This window comes from Silurus aristotelis, assembly GCF_946808225.1.
Source record: "Silurus aristotelis genome assembly, chromosome: 10".
Classification (NCBI taxonomy): domain Eukaryota; kingdom Metazoa; phylum Chordata; class Actinopteri; order Siluriformes; family Siluridae; genus Silurus; species Silurus aristotelis.
In genome coordinates, this window is record NC_139583.1 from 7,224,829 (window position 1) to 7,245,209 (window position 20,381).

Sequence of the window (20,381 nt, forward strand, 5' to 3'; positions counted from 1 at the left end):
CACACACACACACACACACACACACACACACACACACACATACACAAGGTGATTGAGGCTGCAGGTTACAAACAATCCTAAAAGCTAATCACATGCTTCCACACTTTTACTCAATATGTATTACAACCAATTTTCTCAGTGTGAAATTCACACACTGATCACACACTGAAGTGACCTAAAAAAACTTTGACTCGTGCTGAAAGTCTTACTTGATCGGAAATTTCTATAGACTTTGCTTTGTGTTAAAATAATTGTGTGTAACAGCAATAGTGAGTCTCATGTGAAAGGCACCATGAATTCAGCATGTTTAAATCTGCATGAATCTCTCTCTCTCTCTCTCTCTCTCTCTCTCTCTCTCTCTCTCTCTGGAAAGCTTTTAACAGAAATTCTTCACTGCACTTCTATGATATTTGTGACCTTCTGTCACATTCTGAGATGTGATCATTATGAGTCATAAAAAGTACCATTATATTTTCCTCCAATCCTGATTTTTTCAGCCACTGGCCAGACCCCTTCTTTTTTCAGATTATCCACATCTCATACTGTATATATATTTATATATACAGGCGAAATTAAAAACTTCACCACAACACAATTATTCATGACGTCCTTTCATCACTCATATATAAAAATGTAATTAAATAAACTCCACAGAAAAATTATTTGTAATCACTAAAGTTACTAATGCACTTGAATCTTAAATCAAGCAAAAATATCCACCTTGATGAAAACCGTCCGTGTGGAAACATAGCAAAAGTTTCGTTTTGGTGTCCTGATGATTTCCTTAATTTAAAGCACCATAATTACTTTTACAAGAATATTTTGTCTTCATGCTTCATGATGAGTTTGGTGTCACTAATAATAATCATACATTTGCATAAAGCATCCAGATTTGTAGATGTCCATGTTCATTAGAGTATTAAAAACATTCATTTAAGTTGCATTTGGCACAGATGAGAATGTGCGATTGGTTGTGATTAATCATGAGTTAACCCATGATAATCATGCAATTTAACGCAAATAAATATTTTAATTGAAAAATGTTAGAATGTCATAATATTATGTCTGATGAATGCGTGTGTGTGTGTGTGTGTGTGTGTGTGTGTGTGTGTGTGTTTGTGTGTTTGTGTGTGTGTGTGTGTGTGTGTGTGTGTGTGTGTGTGTGTGTGTGTGTGTGTTTTTGTGTGTTTGTGTGTGTGTGTGTGTGTGTGTGTGTGTGTGTGTGTGTGTGTGTGTGTATAAGTTTCACACTTTGTTCAGGACACTTAACTTTACACTTTATACTTATATACTTATAGTAGTATATTTTAGTATATATTTATAATTATACTTATAGTTTGGATGAAAATCTTTCTGTGTCTCGATTTCAATTCCTCTCCTGATCAGCTTTGCCTGCCTACAGGATAAACTCCCCACTTCCAGACCTTATGTGTCAAATGCTTTGATTTTAAATGTGCTATTCAGCTGCCTCTTTTCTGGAGGTGCTTATATATTGTTATCTATATTCCCCTTTTGAGTTCTGCCTCGTACTTCCCATATGATTAAAGCATCCTCGGACATGTGCATCTGTACATCTATAAAGCCTTTTGCCCTGACTTAATACTGATCACATTCCTCTTTGTATCAACAGACCACAACATGTCAGTCCAAATGATCTCACTAGTTTTTTGCTGCACCTTCTGTCCAGGCAAGTAAACACCACTGAAATATGGATATTGATATTTGTATATATCTCTTGAATATCAATGTATAGGAATCAAAAACTGGAAAAGGCACTGAATGAAGACATAAAAAGCAAACTAAAAGATCCTTTATATTTCAGGTTCATTCCATGTTCCAACCTTCTACAGTAATGCACAGATATGATTGCCCTTATGATTTTCTCAAAACATTCTCTACACTAGCTAAAGGAGCTAAACATTTCTAAACATAAAGAAAAAAATAAATCCACTTGATCCATCAGGACCTACAACCAGAATGTATATAAAAAAGACAAACATCCAAAAAATTTAAATACATTTCACATTTTCTCCACATTTATAATTGGGGAAAAAATTATTCAAATGTCAATCCTGCAAAAACTAAAAGGAAAAGGATGTGCTTATGACGGATACAAAGATCAACCAAGCTGATCAGTGGGTGTGGGGTAAAAGTTGGCATTTAAGCCCACCGAAATTAAACTAATTAAGCACATTGCCGATGCTTTTTACTATTGGCAGCTAAACCAGGTGTTTGGCTCTGATGCTGCACAAGAGGAATCGCCTCCTTATGGTTCTGAGAAAGGCGCATTGAGATCTATTCACTGATCGAAATTTATTTTGAAGCTTCGTTCTGGCTCTGATGGATGTGCTGATAGCTGTAAGCCAGGCAATAGTGGTGATGAGAGGCATTTTACAGACACATTTGCGCTACTCTTTAACGATACTGACAAAAGTGTATGGATTCATTGGATCGTGGCAGATCCTGTTCGTACGTGCAGGAAGAGGAGATAAGGGAATATGAAAAGGTAATGGAATATGTGCTCTGTGCGAGTAAAATTCGATTCAGGATGATCATTAACCTGCACGCAACAATGCAGTGACACATACATAAGTACAGAGTGGAAATTACATGATTGTGAAGATTTTGTGCAAAAAAAAAAAAAAGGCACCAGGGCAAATTAATATAATTGAAAAAATAAAACCGGAAATGTTTGTTTTTAAAACTCTTAATGTGTTCTACAAAATACAAATCTGTTAAAGGCATAATGCAAATGTAACGCTATGCATTAGTGAAATGATTCACTCGAAGGGCGCTGTAGTTTAGAGATACATTTAGAAATGAGTGAAAGTAAAAGTCCTTACAGCTTGAAGATAAAAAGCCACATTAAGTGTTTTTTCGTGGCTGTGCAGTCATCAATTACACACAGGCTCTTCACAACACAGGTGTTTCTCTTCTTAAAGGATTTGGTTCTGAATAAACAAGAAAGACGTCACGCAGCAGCAGGATTTTACTGTTACAGGAATTTTGACTTCACTGCCAGTACCAAATTTGGCATCACACTGTACAGTATTGTAAAGTAATAATCAATAAAATGTAATAATTCTTTATATTTCTTAAACATTATATATGATAATATAACTATAATATTTGTTTGTCTGCACACATTTTCATTAAACACTTCTTTAAAGAAAGGTGCCAGACTGTACTTTTCCTTTGACACTGTGAAACTGTGTATTGTTAGTAATCTTTAGGTGCATGTAATGTATATTTAAAATATTATAAATGTTTGTGACCGAAGGATTGGTATGTGCAATTTATACATCCCATTCCACATTTAGTCCCCATTTACTGTTATAACAGCCTCTACTCTTAATACTCTACAGGTGTGGGTCGAAAAGTTGAAACAAGGGGAAAAATGTTATGCTACTATATGAAATTTACATATAAATGCAAATACAGCCTATAAAATTGTGTGCCTCTAACTTGATGGTAATAGTTTGGGGAAGAATCATTATGGCTGGAGAGGTCAGGTGTCCCAATACTGCCATCTATATAGTTTATCTAATTAATAATTTAAAAATTACCTATAGTGTTAACAAAGCACATACCCTAATTATCTTGCAAGCTAAATATCAATTAAATATCAGTTCAACCAGTAAGAGTTTTATTGTACATGCTCTGAACACTGACCTGCATGACATTTGTGGTAAAAAAATGTTTTATTCCCTTTCTGGAATTTTAGAAAGTTTCTACAGTCTGTATAAGTAAACTTCACACAATTCATAACATCAAAGAGCATTGTTCTGTTTTAATTGTTTGGAAAACTATTTCTGCAAAAATGAAACTATCCTGAATTTATTTAAATTAAACTAGTTCCTAGTATAAGATTATAATACACCAATATTTTTTCAATTCTTTAATTGGCAGATAAGTCTGCTAATTTTATGCATTTATTTGCATAAAACCGGCCAATAGATACAAGATACTATACGAGTAATAATCTTCAGAAATTGTTTGAATGATCTTTGATTTCATTTAATGCAAATAAATAAGATTCGTTTTAAATGAAATTGATTATACTCAAGAAATGTTTCACGTTTTTGTCAGATGACTTTTGCAGCGTAATAGCTAATAGACTATATGGAGAAAAAGTATTGGAACAACCGACTTTTCCAGCCATATGTGTTTGTTACCCAAAGTTCACACAATTGTGATGTTGCATGTTTCGGTAGGATTACATTTTCACATCACTTGAACTAAGAAACCCAAACCTGCTTGGTGCATGGTGCACAAAGACCGCTCCATGAAGATGGTTTATGGAGAGCTCTGCCATTTAGAGCTCTGACCTCATCCCTACTGAACACCCAGGTCTTTTTTTACCCTTTGGCTGAATAAGCTTAACTCTCCACAAGCACACTCCAAAATCATTAAAATATCTTCCTTAAAGTGTGAAGGTTATTATAACAGTCAAATCTAACGGTCACACGTACACAACCTTTTGTCCACATAATGTATAAAGTGTGGAGAGCTAATTTGCAACTAAGGGAATAATTACAAACACAAATAAACATAAATACATACTGTATATAGGGGATGACTAATCATTATTCTTTTCCTAGAAAGCGTCTGAGCATATCCTTTTTTCTCCAGAGATTGTTTGGCTATGTGCTCTGGTGTTGCACATAAAAGATATTTGAGTCTTGCTTCCTTTTTTTCTGAGATGACTACAGTTAGCCTTACTGAGAGAAGTTTATTAAGCTTGCTTTTGCTCCATTTTCTCAGTGTTTTAGTATGATAAGAGATTGTCTGTCAATCATAAATCGAATTAATCCGTTAAATGTGTGATGCCTCGTGCTAACAAATGCATAATGTGACATATCTAATGTAACCAGGAATCACTTTTAATTTCAGTTGAGTAAAATCTTTGCTAAATCTTATCAATGTATTTGTGACAGAATTCTAGGATGTAGCTGTAAGTGTAAAAAAAAAAGCAAGAGAAAGAGAAAGTAAGGTAAGCAATGCTGGTTAAATAACAAATCAGTATACAAGTCAATCTAAAGTTCATACTGAAGGTTCAATCAAACTGAAATTATTCTTTTGAATTCTTTCAAGTTGTCATACCAAAGCAGTCAGACTACAGTATTTTTGTACACACTGTCATTCTATCACCTTGTTTAAAATACACAGATGTTGATTTAGCTTTGAAATGACATTCCATTCAGAAGCAGCTGTCAGATGTGAAAATATAAAGCCTGGCGCTGATTTTGAAAACCCACAATTTCCGTTCGTCTGGACAGACACTTCTGGTTGGGGTACTATGTCAGGAGAGTGGCGTTATCGAAACAACGTTCGTCAGGGCCTCTCAGGTGTCAGGTGAAATGCTACTGTAAATTAAATTTCTTTTCGTTCATCATCTTGGTTTTTTTTTCCACATGCTGTAAAAGTGCATACAGTATACACTTCAGTATGCTTTCTTGATAGTGTTGAAAGATTTGTAGATGTCACAGGCAGTAAATTCTTAGGAAGAAATCAAAAATAAAACCCAAATATTTATTATTTGTTCAACAAATTTCTGCAAATGTTCTTTTTTACGAGTCTTCAATAACAACTATTCAGTCAAGCAGTGAATCTTTGCCTAAAAGTAATACTAATCTTTGTTAGCTTATGTCCTTGAACAGATTCTACTGTACTGATCAGCCAACACATACAGTTCTTCTATTAAAACATAGACATGTTCTTCACTCTGATTTTAAATTATAGTACCTCTGATTCTTTCTTTAGGCCATTTCAGAATGTGGAATAAAAATCTAGCAAGCAATCAATTTATGTCTAGCGTTCAGTACTACACACATAAATATGGCTTCCTTTCAATGATTTTTTTTCCGTCTTCCTCCTGTATTAGTAAACTATTGTGCAACATTGCCTCCTTAAGTCCTGATAGAGTTCTGGGAGGTGAGCGGTCGTCCACAATTAGCTGTTGGCTATGTTTTTAGGAACGCCCAATTTTTACAAGCTATATACACCCTGGTGGATAACACCAAAGTCTTACTGAAGTCTTACTGTTTCACTCAATCATGTTACACTGAGACAAGTTAGTTTGCTCACCTTGACATCTTTACAGGCATTTCTTAATGCTACATGGACTGCTAACTTGCAGAATTGTACCCTTTATTTTCTTTTTCTTTTACAAATGAAAAGACAGAAAAGGTGTTTGTACATTATTTCGTCCATCCAGCACATATACTTTGTGGCTGCCTCGTGTCTGGCACTCGCTTTCTCACACACACCTGCTGTTCCAATCTATCCAATGCACTGTATCACACTGAAACGCTGATGACTCTCTTTCCAATGCTGTCACAGCGCTGAATATTCCCTCTCGCTGTCCTGTCGTGTGCAGCCTGATCCACACACTCTTTATGTACTTCCACTTCCACTTCCAACTTGAAACCTACGACACACTTTACACCCAGTGCGTGCCTTTTTCTCAATTCAATTCCAAAGTCTTTAAAGATAAGATAAGATAAGATAAGATAAGATAAGATAAGATAAGATTTCTGAACGATCTGATCTATTTATTTAGATTTTACATTACCCTTCAATGAACTGCTTAAAAAATGAGCATAAATACCTAACACTATAATAAGCTTTGTTAATACTTCATGATGTTACAATAATCTTTATACACATTTTTACTACAGACTCCTTATATGATAAAAAATATAATAAAATATATGAATTCAGCAATGAATCAATGATTAATTGAATGAAAAAATGTATGAATCATTCATAAGTTGGGAGCAATACAGTTCTACCTGTCGACTATAACAATAAGATGAATTAACTGTCACATCCGACTCCACTGCTAATCTGAAACCCACCATTAATCCACATAATAGCATGAGTATACTCACCTGCGTAGTGAACTTCTGTGTACTTTCACTAGTTTATTCACCATCTCTTGCTTCTTTTATTCATTCCTATGTTTTTTTTTCTTTTGTTCTTGATAAAGTTTGTCTGCTAGTGCCTCATGCTTACACCCATCTGCCTCTGCCTTCTAACAATCAAACTGGAGCAAAATACACCACAGACTGCTGTAAGATCTTCCAGGTTACAGCTCAGTACTGATTCTAAACACAGGCCCATACCAGAGTTTATAACTTCTGATTTGATGTCTTGCTTGGTGGGAGAGATCCCCAAATTCCAAAGTTTATTAGGAAATGCTTGATCCACATTATAAAAGCTGATTTTTGGTTTTCTTTTGGTTTTTTTTTACGAATTTTAGCTATAACTTAATATTTTCATAATATCTTCATAATGAAGGCCAAAATTGGACTGTGAATAAACTGGCCCAAGCAAGTTGCTGCCTTAATGCTTTTTGTCATGTTTTGTCTTATACTTTTTTGTCTATAACAACGTTTTTTTTCCTTATTCTACATTGATTCAGCACAATTAAATTTTTTTATTTAACAACTTTTTATTTGTTTTAAAACCTTTTATAAACTTTTATTTTTATTTTTTACAGCTTTTTAAAAAATGAACATCTTTCTGTCTTACTCTTTATCTTTATCTAAAAAAATAACCCTAACCCTAACCCTTGCCATGTTACTGAGGAACTTTAAAGCCTGAAGCCCTCCGTACTAAAGATTTTTACATGACTTCACATCACTGCTAATGATTGTTAGAAAGCACTGACACCGTAGAATCCATCCATTTCCATAAATGTCTCCCTACAGAAAGCTACAACATATCAACAATTACATTGCGCATTTTTCTTTGTTAAATTATATCATGCATTTTATCCCTTTATATTGTCTTAGAGTACATGGAGCTTCCAACGTACAAGTCTGTATTAGCTGTTAACATACAAATGATCAGATCATATTAGACAAATTAGAACAATATTAGAAATATTAGAAGTGTATTAATGTACATAAACCTCCTGGCCAATCCGGTTTGAGAATTCAATAAATCTGTGGTAAAATTGAAATCAAAAGTACTGTATTGTGGTGCTAAACAATCCATAAACACGTACCGTATCACTGAAATTTGTGTATTGCTATATCCCTGCCGTCTCCAAAGTAAATAACAGTAAGGCGAAAAACAATAATAGTCTCCTGTCTTCATAATGAAGAACTGTACCAGGCCTGCTTACTAACAGACTTTGTATGTATGTGTCATAGCAGAGAGCTACAAGCATGAAATTGCTTTCTCACAGCCACAGCTCAGATAGGCTGTGCTTGCTGTGTAGGGAAGTCGTGTCATTTTTCATGGTTCAGACGATGTGTGTCAGAGCTGAAACGCTGTTGTTGGCTGTAGCGTGACCCGCAGATGAAAGCGAACCTCTCTCTCCTTCTCTGCATATGACGATGTATAATTCAGCAAGACATAAATAAATCCACAGATGTACCGAAACTATTAATGCAAATCCTGAGGCAGTCTCTAGCTACTATCACTCAATAATCATATTCTATATTAACACTAATTCCCACAACATTCATTAGAGACTACTTATGAACTCAAAGGTCTGACTCATTTGTACTATTTATTATAATCGTTTTAGTCGTGAAACATGACAAGAATCAGTGTAAAGTCTTTCTCGAACCTACAACTATAAAAGATTTTAGTCTTAAGAGCAAGTGCAGTGAAATTCCCATTGGAATAACGTACACAGGGCTGAAGGACACAGAGCGAGATTGAGCAAGGAAAGAGACATTGGTAAACACACAGGATGGTCTGTACACAATTCATAGCTTGGTGTAAATTTCAACCTAAGAGAGATCTTTTTACAGCCAGAGTAATATCTGTAGCAGGTCATATTCATGAACCGAGAGATACCACTTTCTAAAACGAAACCACCAGAGACTTCTTCATCGCACCGTGTGTACAATAGACTTTAAAATCCAATTAAGAACATTTAACAAGAAAAGCAAACCCTTATAGCAGTTGTTTTGATTTCAAAGAGAGAAAAGAAAAAAGAGAAGAAAGGGGAGTTTGTCTTAATGCTGAATAAGTGATTAGGTTATCATTCTTTATACAGCTCGATTTTCCTCCATCATCTTTATTGATGATGTGCAGAGGTGTGATTTGGCCTCTGAAGGTCTGATTAAAATCCACTGAACTGAAATCTTGGCTGGGTGATATGCAACATGTTTTTTTGTAAATGCAAACCTTCTGCAAACCTGCCTTATGAATCATATGCCATCAAGAATTGTGGTTAATATTTTTTTTACTTAAAAGCGTAAATGGGTTAAACAAGTGGGGAAACATTCAACTCTTAAAATGCATGTGTGTTATGAGATCATGTTTACTGGAGAGATGATTGGTGTCAAACAGAGGTTTGTGGAGGTGGTAATGATTACTGTCTAAAGCACCAAATGCAATCGTTCTGCTAATCGTGCAAATAACTGAGGAAGTCAATTAGTGCAATGCACTGTGTCCAATTATTTACCTATCCCACATCAACACTGACAGATAATACTAACAAACCAAGCTAAAATGAAAACTCTGTGTGTGTGTGTGTGTGTGTGTGTGTGTGTGTGTGTGTGTGTGTGTGTGTGTGTGTGTGTGTGTGTGTGTGTGTGTGTGTGTGTGTATCTGTGTTCTAGACTCAACTGCAGTCTCAACACCCTTAGATTCATTGAGATTCAAACCGCGTTACTTAAACAACGACAGACAACTTGTGAAAATGACCTGCAAATGCAAACAACAAGCCATGCTGGATTTTGTAGAAAATATTTTAAAAATAGAAACAGGGAGAAGTTGTAGATAATTTCATAATCTCTATGAATATTTACATTAACAGATATAAATATTCATAATCTCTATGAATATTTATATCTGTTAATGTAAAGGCAAATAGCTATAATTTTACATGTTTTTAGATGGCTTACACATTAACAGCAAGTAACTACAGCAGTACTAAATAGTTGACCTATTTGACCCTATAATGATCAAAATCTGCTCTTTTCGAACCCACTGCATCCAGTCTGGATTATAAACTGACCTCAATACTAAGATGCCCTGTTTACTACAACTTTCAGTGATATTGCATCATTGTCCACTATTTAGATCCCAAACACTTTCATGTCCATGTCTCTGATAGTCACTGATGTCAGATGATCAAAAAGGACTACATGTCGGTTGTCTGACTTCAGCTGCTTTGAAACTGGTACTTTTATCTTCAGTATTTCTTTCTACAACAAGCAGTGTGGAAAATATTGTCAAACTTATTACAAATAATAATACTAATTTAATCTTTTACATCCAGAAAGCTAGAAAAAATCCAGAAAACCTTCAAATACAGAATGTTTGATTGCATTTTGATCTACAGACAAGCACCCTAAACACCCCTTTTACATGCTCATGCATCACTATTTGCTACGTATAACTGGGCTTTCAATCAGCTGCATGTTCAAGTGCTATTGAAAGTGACACCATGACCACCATGACTCTACTTCAACTTTAGTTAAAGCTACATACAGTTTGTTTAAATGCAGCTGGAGTTGTAGCAGATGAGAACTACCGTAAGCTCTTTTCTTTTACAGCATCTACACCTACATACACCCTTTATGTGAAGAAAATCGACATCATGGGATCATTTTACATGGGTATTGATGGTCTTCTGTCAATATAAACACTTAAACATAAAAAATATACCTGCTCTTAATATCTTTCTCCTTTTTTTTTTACATATAAATGATTATAAAAGTGTTCGAAACATTTGGAAACATCTAAAAAAAGAAAGTGTGCTATGTGGCATGCTCCATCATGTGACTGTCCTACAACAAAAATACAGCATGATGGTATGTAAAATCATCGAGCTATTGTATCTATTCCCTCAAAACGTGAAAACAGCCTTCCTGCTATTTGGGATAATAGTAGGAATATATGGGTAAGAAGAATCTGGAAGGATCTATTACAGTATAAATTAATACATACAGCCTACTTAAATCAAATTTTGCATGAATTCAGTAAAATCTGAACAATGTGAATTATAGAAATAAAATTCTGTCTACAAAACCCATTTGTAACTCCCCTCGATCAGTCAGTTAACTTCAGTCAGAAAGACATCTAACTGCACGTGTCTTTATATAAATATACCAACCTATTTATCATTATGTGACCCATTTTCATTAATGTAAATGTGTTTTAAAGTGGCTGCAAGTGTTAAGCTGGTCACTGTTAGATAACGTAACATACTAATGTGGGAAAAGTCCGTTATCTGAAGTTAGCCATTCACTTACATATTAACTAAAAAGCAAAAGCAAATATTTACCAGCACCCAAGTTAACCCCATCAGAAAATGAGATTAGCATGACATGGGAAAATGTGTGTAACCTCCTGCTTTTGTATCCCAGAGTTACTCAATCGTAAGCAATAGATGGTCTGTTATTTTTGAGAGATCTTTGGGTTTTCCTGCTGGCATCAACAGCAGCTTATGCACAGTGATGCAGCGTTTATGTCCATGCTTTGTGCTGTGTTCTTAAGTTGTGTTGTGACGTTTGTTACAATCTTAAAGCCCTCATGGTGTAGCAGTGACATTTAAGCCGGGCAGTCTGTGCCATGCGTCCTGTACTCTACTTAATTGAAACAGATGGTGAGTCTGGGGCATGGCCTCGGGGCCCAAATGTACACTCATCACACACACACGCACACACAAACACATACATTGCTGCTATTGCAAATCAACAACTTATACAAATTGCACAAAAACAGAGGATCAGAACTCTGCTTACATGCAAAGCAGGCTAAAACCATGTCCTCAGTCAATTAGGACTTTATTTTCAATGCTTTCATATCAGAGCTGTATCACAGCAAAGATTAAAGACTGAGGCCATGATGAAGTGCCAGTAAAAATAAGTATGCGTGTGGGTTTAAGTGGACGAGCAAACAAGTGAGAGAGACAGAGATAAACAAGCAGGAAGAAAAGAACAAAAGGAAATGTAGCTTTAATTTGTTTAAATAATTCTGATGGGAAACAAGTAAAATAAAACCAAGCATGTTCCGAGAAGCTAAAGTGATGCTGTACATAAATATAGAAAGTCATCATACAAAGTATAATACAGCTGTAACCCTCTTGGCCTTGGTGCAAAAAAAAAGAAACCACAATCAATGGATCAACTCTCAATACTATCTTACATCCAATGACACAAACAAATTGCTAATATAACCAGTACAGTATTCTCAGTACAGTGCATAGTATAATACAGTGTATAATAAGAGTTAAGTAGTAAGACGTAAGAGCAGATTTGTGGGATTACCTTGTCTATGTGCAGAAATCACAAAAGTAATTCCAAATAGCAATCTGTCTGAGTTTAAACTAAATGAAATTCTAAAAGTGGGATCTAAAGGCCGATCCTACCCCAAAACCCTGGGTTAAAAATTAGATAAAAACAAGCTAGCTCCCATAACCTGTCTAGAGCAGACAGAGACCGAGGAATGAGAGAGACAGAGGAGTGTGTGTGCGTGAGAGAGAGAGAGAGAGAGAGAGAGAGAGAGAGAGAGAGAGAGAGAGAGAGAGAGAGAGAGAGTCATTCACCTGTTGAGGAGCCAATCTGATGAAGTAAAGACTGTCCTACCATCTCGACTGATTTGGGAACAGAAGTGGGTGGCTAAAGCATACAGTGAGAGTTATGTTTTCTGCTGCTCCCCAATCAGGCCTTTAAGGCACATTAATCTTCCACTGCCCTCTGTGTGTGACACTGATAGGAGCCGGGGCAAGGGGATCAATTTTCAGCTAGGCCACAAAACAATACCTGCTCATTCAGAGCCTCAGTGTGTGTGTATATATGTGTGTGTGTATAGGCCTGGCAGGCCCTGCATTGAAGCAGGCTTAATGCCACCAGGCTCTTATCCAATGACAGCTCGCCTCTCTAACTTTTCATATACAGATGGACATTTGTGAACACACACAGCCTCTATGGTGAACTGCTCTGCCTTGCTGGAAAGATGGAAGAATCAGAGAGCAAGTGAAAACAGGCATCTTTACCTACAAACTGTAAAACCGTAACAATATGCTTGGTTTCTTTGGGCCTGAACTAAGATTATTGAAGGATACCAGCACAAAAACTCAACCAAAAATGCATGAATCTCTCAGTGCACAAGACCTGGAACAAAGTGTTAAAACTCCTATAATATAGCACTATCACACTAGCACATAGAAGTGTGTTGCGTTTTTGAAAATGCTGTGCATGTGTGTGTGTGTGTGTGTGTGTGTGTGTGTGTGTGTGTGTGTGTGTGTGTGTGTGTGTGTGTGTCATGTCCTAGGTGAATAATAAGCAACTGGTAAAAAGCATGTCAAGGTCCATCTTGTTTAGTAACATATCATTCCGACTGATGTAACATAAAAGGAATGAAATATTTATGATGTGATTGCGAGAGAGAGAGATGGAAAAAGGAAGGATGTGTCCTACCCAAATGTCACAGACACGGCGCTGTCCTGTGAGACTGCAGACTCTCCACGGGCTGAACGCAGAGCCGAGCTTGTCACCCTTCACACGCTGACAGGCCTGAGGATACGAGGACAGCCATCTGCTCCACGACCTCAGCTGTAAGCACAAGCACGTCCTCAAACCAAACTGCTCCGCGTCACCTAAGACAGCACACAAACAACGTTTTTAACTATAAGCATATTCATATCCAAAAGGGTACATGAGACTTTGGCTATAAAAAGAATAATGATAAAAGTTCACACAAGGTACCGAGGAGACGACTGCAGCTTCACGACTTAATTAAGACGTTTTAATCGCTCTGGGAATTATTTTATGTTACAGTTTAAAAACAGACTCTACATGTCAGTAAGGCAGTGTCATGCCGTGCATTTCACATCTATAGGCCTTCAGCGGCGTCCCACCCAAATCAATCCACCTCTTGATACCATCATTATGATGCCACGGCAATAGAATGTTAAATAAACGTCTTCTAGCATGCTAGGCAGCATCTCTCGTACACATCACTGTGAATAAGCTGTTGGCATAGAAGCCATAGTGTATTTTATTGAATGTATTGTGTCAATCAACACTTTCAAACCAGTGAGAATGAGAAATCATACAGCTGTGGAAAAAAACATTTAATTTTTTCATTCAAACACTGGTTTCTTATGGGCTGTTTTGGATTAATTAATGATTTTATTATTTTTATAATTTTTTTGTATTATTGAGCTTCAAAACCCATGACTCCACTTAGTCAAGTGCCTTTAAAATGGCTGGCAGTGCATGCAAACTAGCGATGGGTGATACCACTTTCTTTACACTGCAATACCAAGGACATTTTTAGTAACCGTTTCATGAGAGATTTTGTAGTCTCAACAGATTTTGTTGAGCCATCACAATAAATAATAGCCAGACCTAATTTTATTACATTTATTTACATAATTTTTGTTCATCTCAAAATTTTATTATTCTCAAATTCACATATTAAAACTGTCAAGTTTTTACATTCTCACCCCTTTTTAGGTTTGTGTAGGAAAAACAACTATGTTAACCCTGTCCACCTTGAACCTGTTTTGTTAGACTGTCCAACTGTCCTGCTTAAAAAAAAAAATATTCACAGCACAAGAGGAAATAATTCCTATTTATGTTGAATAAATACTAAAACGTAATAAAAAAAAAAAAACCAACAGAATCAATATTTTTTAAATCGATCCGCATCATATACCAGTATCGAAAGAATCAAAACTTACAGATTAATTCGCCCATCTCTAATATTAGCATCCATCCTGACAGGAAGTTAGTTTCCAAATGATTGTTATGCATTATTTATTTTATTTGAAACTTATTAAACATTTGCTCATCCAATTTATTTTTTGTCAATCCTGTTCTGCATACTGTCCAGTTTACTGGCACAAATAAGCATTCAAAGAAAACAAGCATTACACCCTCAATTAAAATACTCTATATGAGGAGATTTGAACAGTTAATACAGAGAAACAATATACTTCATCTCGAAAAGTACCAGTCAAAAGATTGGGCACACCTTCTCCTTTAGTGGTTTATTTTTTTTTGTGTTGTTTTCAACATTGTACATCAATACTGAAGTAATCCAAATATTGTTGTTCAAAATATGAACAAACGTATAGAATTATGTAGTGAACAAAAAAGTGTTAAATGACCGAAAAATGTGTTTGAGATTTTAGTCTTTCTGAAGAAGCTACATTTCATTTGGCCTTCTATCATCAAATTGACAAGGTCAAGGACTGGTCACCTGGAATGGTTTTCAGTTCACATGTGTGCCTTTTCAAGAGTTAATTTGTGACAGTTCCTACATTGGTGCTACAGAGTCAATAGCCCTATTAGAGCTTCTACAACTACTGTATAAATCCATATAACAGCATGGATGGTGTGGCTGTGCTTTGCTTTGCTGTTGCCAATGTTGGTGTTTTAGTCAAAAGTGAGTGCACGCATTATTATTATATTATTATTGCCATCCTATTTGGTTTATTATATTATTATTGCATACCACCATTTATATATCTAGTTTTTTAAGAGCTATTTATTCAAGAATAACAGTGATAGAATGCTGCATTAGAGTATCTCTATTGAAAAGAAAACTCTGGAAACTTCTTAAGATTGTTGGATTTTACCACTGAAGGAGTTGGTGGTCCAAACTTTTGATTGGTATTGTGTAAATATCCACTGAATCTAGATAGATAGATAGATAGATAGATAGATAGATAGATAGATAGATAGATAGATAGATAGATAGATAGATAGATAGATAGATAGATAGATAGATAGATAGATAGATAGATAGATAGATAGATAGATAGATAGATAGATAGATAGATAGATAGATAGACACACACAGATACACACACTTTTATTCAGTCCAGCAGTATTTTGGGACCAGAAGTTATGATCTACATTTCTTTAAAATACTAAGATTCTCAGGTAAATTTCTCGAACATTCCTCTGAACTTTCAACTGAATGTAACATGCATTACTTTTTAATTTTGAAGTGTCCTTTTTTCTTTTCTTCTTTTTTTTGACCAAAATAAAATAAACATATGCTTCTTTTTCCATTTTTCCATCTTGACTTCGGTTTGTTGAACCTAAATTTTAAATTTTTATTCAAAACAAACTAAAACCCCAAAACTCTGACCAACGAATTTGGTGTATAACCTCTCCTCCTGTTTCCCCTCTCAGGCACACTAATTGCTAATTTAATGAACAGAATAGAAAAAAACAAGTTAGTGCGCCCCCTGTTGGCTGTGAGGTGCTACACCACCAATAGTAGATCACATAATAGATCCAGCTAAAAGCTTATTATGTGCGCTAGGTATTTGATGAGTGTAGTGCCACTTGTGTCTAATTACACTTATAAATATGTATGTAAAGTAATTGGAAAAAAATGCTAGATACAAGGGAAGCCATTATTTGCAGGTTTCAGATAAATTGTTTTAATAAAAACATTAATAAATCCTCTACAGCACTTAAAGCAGTTTGGACTATACGAATCCTTTGTAACTAAAGCTACCTTTGAAATACAATACTGTACACATCACATGGAAAGACATGCAGTAAAGCAAAGATGGCTTTAAAATAAACATATATATATATATATATATATATATATATATATATATATATATATATATATATATATATATATATATATATATATATATACAGTATATATATATATATATATATATATATATATATATATATATATATATATATATATATATATATATATATTCAGTATATATATATATATAGATAGATAGATAGATAGATAGATAGATAGATAGATAGATAGATAGATAGATAGATAGATAGATAGATAGAGAGAGAGCGAGAGAGAGAGAGAGAGATGAGATGAGCTGTAATGATAATGACCGTTACTTTGCTCTCATCCATTTTTATAGTATCAGTATTTTACTTCACTATTTATTTTTCAGACAAATTTTTACTTTCACTCATTAAATTTTTTACACAAATATCTGTACTTTCTATTCCGTACATTTTCAAAACAGGCTCGTTATTTAATTTTAATCTATTTGGTGACATGATCAATATTTTATTTTCTCATTGCACATCATTTTTAGCCCATTAACCTATTTCTTGTCATTGCTTGACTTTTTCAACCTACCACTGGTGTATCATTTCCTGGCTCTCACGTAAAACGGATGTAGGCTAGTATACAAAGCTAACAACAACCAAAGCAGAATGCAACAAGAAGCATAAAGCACTAACGTGGATAAGACAGAGGCAGTCAGCGATAAAAACATTTCTTATCACCTGATCATCTTTTTTTTGTGTTTATATAAGTAAATAAAAATCCTGAATTTGTAAAATAATGGATAATTTAGAAACCGCACATTGGATGAATTTAATCTCTTAGTCCATCAAGGGGAACACAATTTAAATTGGGGTAGCACATACACTGATCAGGCATAACATTATGGCATTATAACATTATGAGCAGTAGTTGAATAACAATGATTTTCTCTTCATCATGGCACCTCTTAGTGGGTAAAATATATTAGGCAGCAAGTTACCATTTTGTCCTCAAAGTTGACGTGTTAGAAGCAGGAAAAATGGGCAAGCGTAAGGTTTTTACCAACTGCCTGATTGTGATGGCTAGACTACTGGGTCAAAGCATCTCCAAAACTGCAGCTCTTGTGAATGTATCTATTAAAAGTGGTCCAAGGAAGGAACAGTGGTGAACCGGCAACAGGGTCACAGGTGGCCAAAGCTCATTGATGTACGTGGGAAGCGAAGGCTGGTCGATCTACTGTAGCTCAAACTGCTGAAGAAGTTAATGCTGTTAATGTTTAAAGGGTCAGAACTGTTTTGGCAGCAAAAGGAAGACCAGTACAATATTAGGCAGGTGGACATAATGTTACACCTATTTATGTCTTTGTCTTTGCTTATTCAAATTATATTTGAATTATAAAACAGAGGGCTGAAGAAAAAAATGAACACAGCTCATTTCAGGGAAAGCCAGAAAGCCAAAGTGGTGTGTCTTGTCCATTCCTGTTGTGTAGCTATGATTAAGCACTTTCACTGTGGCACTTTCGAGATGAACAGCTTAAAGGTGTGAATCACAGATCGAGCGGAACTGCAGGTGTTTGCCGTTGATGGAGGGAAAACCTCAATCCCTCTTCCCAAGTCCCAGCATGTTTGTGTGTATATGTGTTTGTGTGTGTGTATGTGTGTGTGTGTGAGCGTGTGTTCCTCTCGCCTGCCTGGCAGCATGAATAAAACACCATACCGAGGCAGATCAAACTGCAATCAAGAGTGTTTTACAGTAGAATTATACCCACCGCTGTGAATTCCCTTATCATCACAGTTACACACACACACACACACACACACACACACACACACACACACACACACACACACACACACACACACACAGTGGTATTCTCAAGGGCATGCAATCTCTTACCAATAAACTCCCTAATCCTCAAGTGTACCACAACATGCAGACAAACAGAAACACCCAGGCCTTTGCTCTCTCCGTTATAATTAAGCTTTTATGACAGAGAAGGTAAACACAATTTCCCAATTCATCTGGGATTAAGTGGCAATATCTTGTTTGGGTAGGAGAGACATTGTAGCACATACTCAAGCAACCACAAGCTCAGATCCATTCCTCTCTTGTCAGTGTGTATCTTTCACTTGTATTCTCAGGGGAACACAGACATGGTAGTGTTCTGCACGGAGGAAAATTCACAATCTTTCTGCATGTGTGTGTGTGTGTGCGCGCGTGTGTGTGTGTGTGTGTGTGTGTGTGTGTGTGTGTGTGTGTGTGCCCGTGACCTGTGGAATTCAGAAACGAGATCCCGTGACCTCTCAATGGCAGGCCTGTCGCTATGCTAATGTTTACAGAAGTGCTTTCATTTCCTTAAAGTGCTAAGGGCATTCAGCCTCTCAGGCTGAAGAGAGAGAAATAGAGAAGGAGAGAAATGAGAGAGGGATGAGAAAAGTGGACTAAATGAGGAATGACAAGGTGAGGACTGTGAGATGAAAGACAGGGTGATTGCCTTTATTGAGCGAGACAGGGAGAAATGGAAGCAGCCTTTCTACTAGTTCAGGGTTAAAAGATTCCCACAACCTTACATCTGATGATAGATAGATAGATAGATAGATAGATAGATAGATAGATAGATAGATAGATAGATAGATAGATAGATAGATAGATAGATAGATAGATAGATAGATAGATAGATAGATAGATAGATAGATAGATAGATAGATAGATAGATAGATAGATGTGTTAAGGAAGGTAAGATTCACCGATTCTGATAGGTGCATCATCATAAAGGTTATTTAACGGACGTGGACAACATTGTTGATACTGATTTTTTTGTACTGATAATGTTGTTCCTTCCATTTAAGATAAAAAAACCCCACAAAGGTCACTAAAATAAATTGAAACTGACAAAAGTAATAATAAATGCTTATGAATTCTTGTTCAACAGAAGCAATTAAAAAAAAACAATGACACTGGGTTGGACATAAAAAATGGTACCCTTAAATTATATTAGTATATTATTATTATTATTATTATTATTATTATTATTATTATTATTATAACTTATATTATGTTGCACAGCCTTTTGAGGCAATCACAGCAATCAAGCAATTTCTGTAACTCTCAGTGCGACTTCTGCACTTGTCGACAGGTATTTTGCCCACTCCTCATGAGCAAAATGCTCCAGCTGTCTCAGGTATGAATGGTGCCTTCTCCAGACTGCATGTCAGCTCTTTTCAAAGATGTTCAACAGGATTTAAATCAGAGCTCATAGAAGGCCACATGTAGCTCAATGTTTAGTTCTAAGCCATTATTGGGTGTTTTTAGCTGTGTGTTTTGGATCATTATCCTGTTGAAGGACTTATGACCTGCGACTGAGACCAAGCTTTCTGGCACTGGGTGCCTTGATAGTCTTCAGATTACATTGTACCCTGCACAAATTAAAGACACCCTGTGCCAGATGCAGCAACGTAGCCCCAGAACATAACAGAGCCTCATCCATGTTTCACAGAAGGTGCAATGTTCTTTTCTTTGTATGCTTCATTTTTATATCTGTGAACATAAAGCGGATGTAACTTGCCAAAAAGCTTCAGTTTTGTCTCATCTGTCCGAAAGACATTCTCCCAGAAGCTTTGTGGCTTGTCAATGTGCATTTTGGCAAATTCGGGTCTCTCTTTTTTATGATTTGTTTTTAACAGTGGACTCCTACATTAAGTCCACTTTGGCTCAAACAGTGACTGATGGTGCGATATGACACTGATGTACCTTGAGATTGGATTTTACCTTTAATCTCTTTGGAAGTTGATCTGGTTACTATTCGTATTATCCATCTCTGTAATTTGTTATACATTTTTCTCTTGCAGCCACGTTTAGGGAGGTTGGCTACAGTCCTGTGGACTGTAAGATGCTTGTCT

General features: G+C 35.8%; 1 protein-coding gene across 6 annotated transcripts in view; it reads right to left on the reverse strand.

Annotated features, from left to right (window-relative positions):
• The window catches only part of shank3a (SH3 and multiple ankyrin repeat domains 3a), a 272,211-nt gene extending 259,779 nt beyond the window's left edge, over positions 1 to 12,432 (reverse strand). For all 6 annotated transcript variants that reach the window (XR_014535302.1, XR_014535303.1, XR_014535304.1 and 3 more), the window contains exon 1: positions 12,243 to 12,432. The gene's annotated coding sequence lies outside the window, so the exon portion shown is untranslated. The remainder of the gene's footprint in view (positions 1 to 12,242) is intronic.
• Positions 12,433 to 20,381: the final 7,949 nt, after the last annotated feature.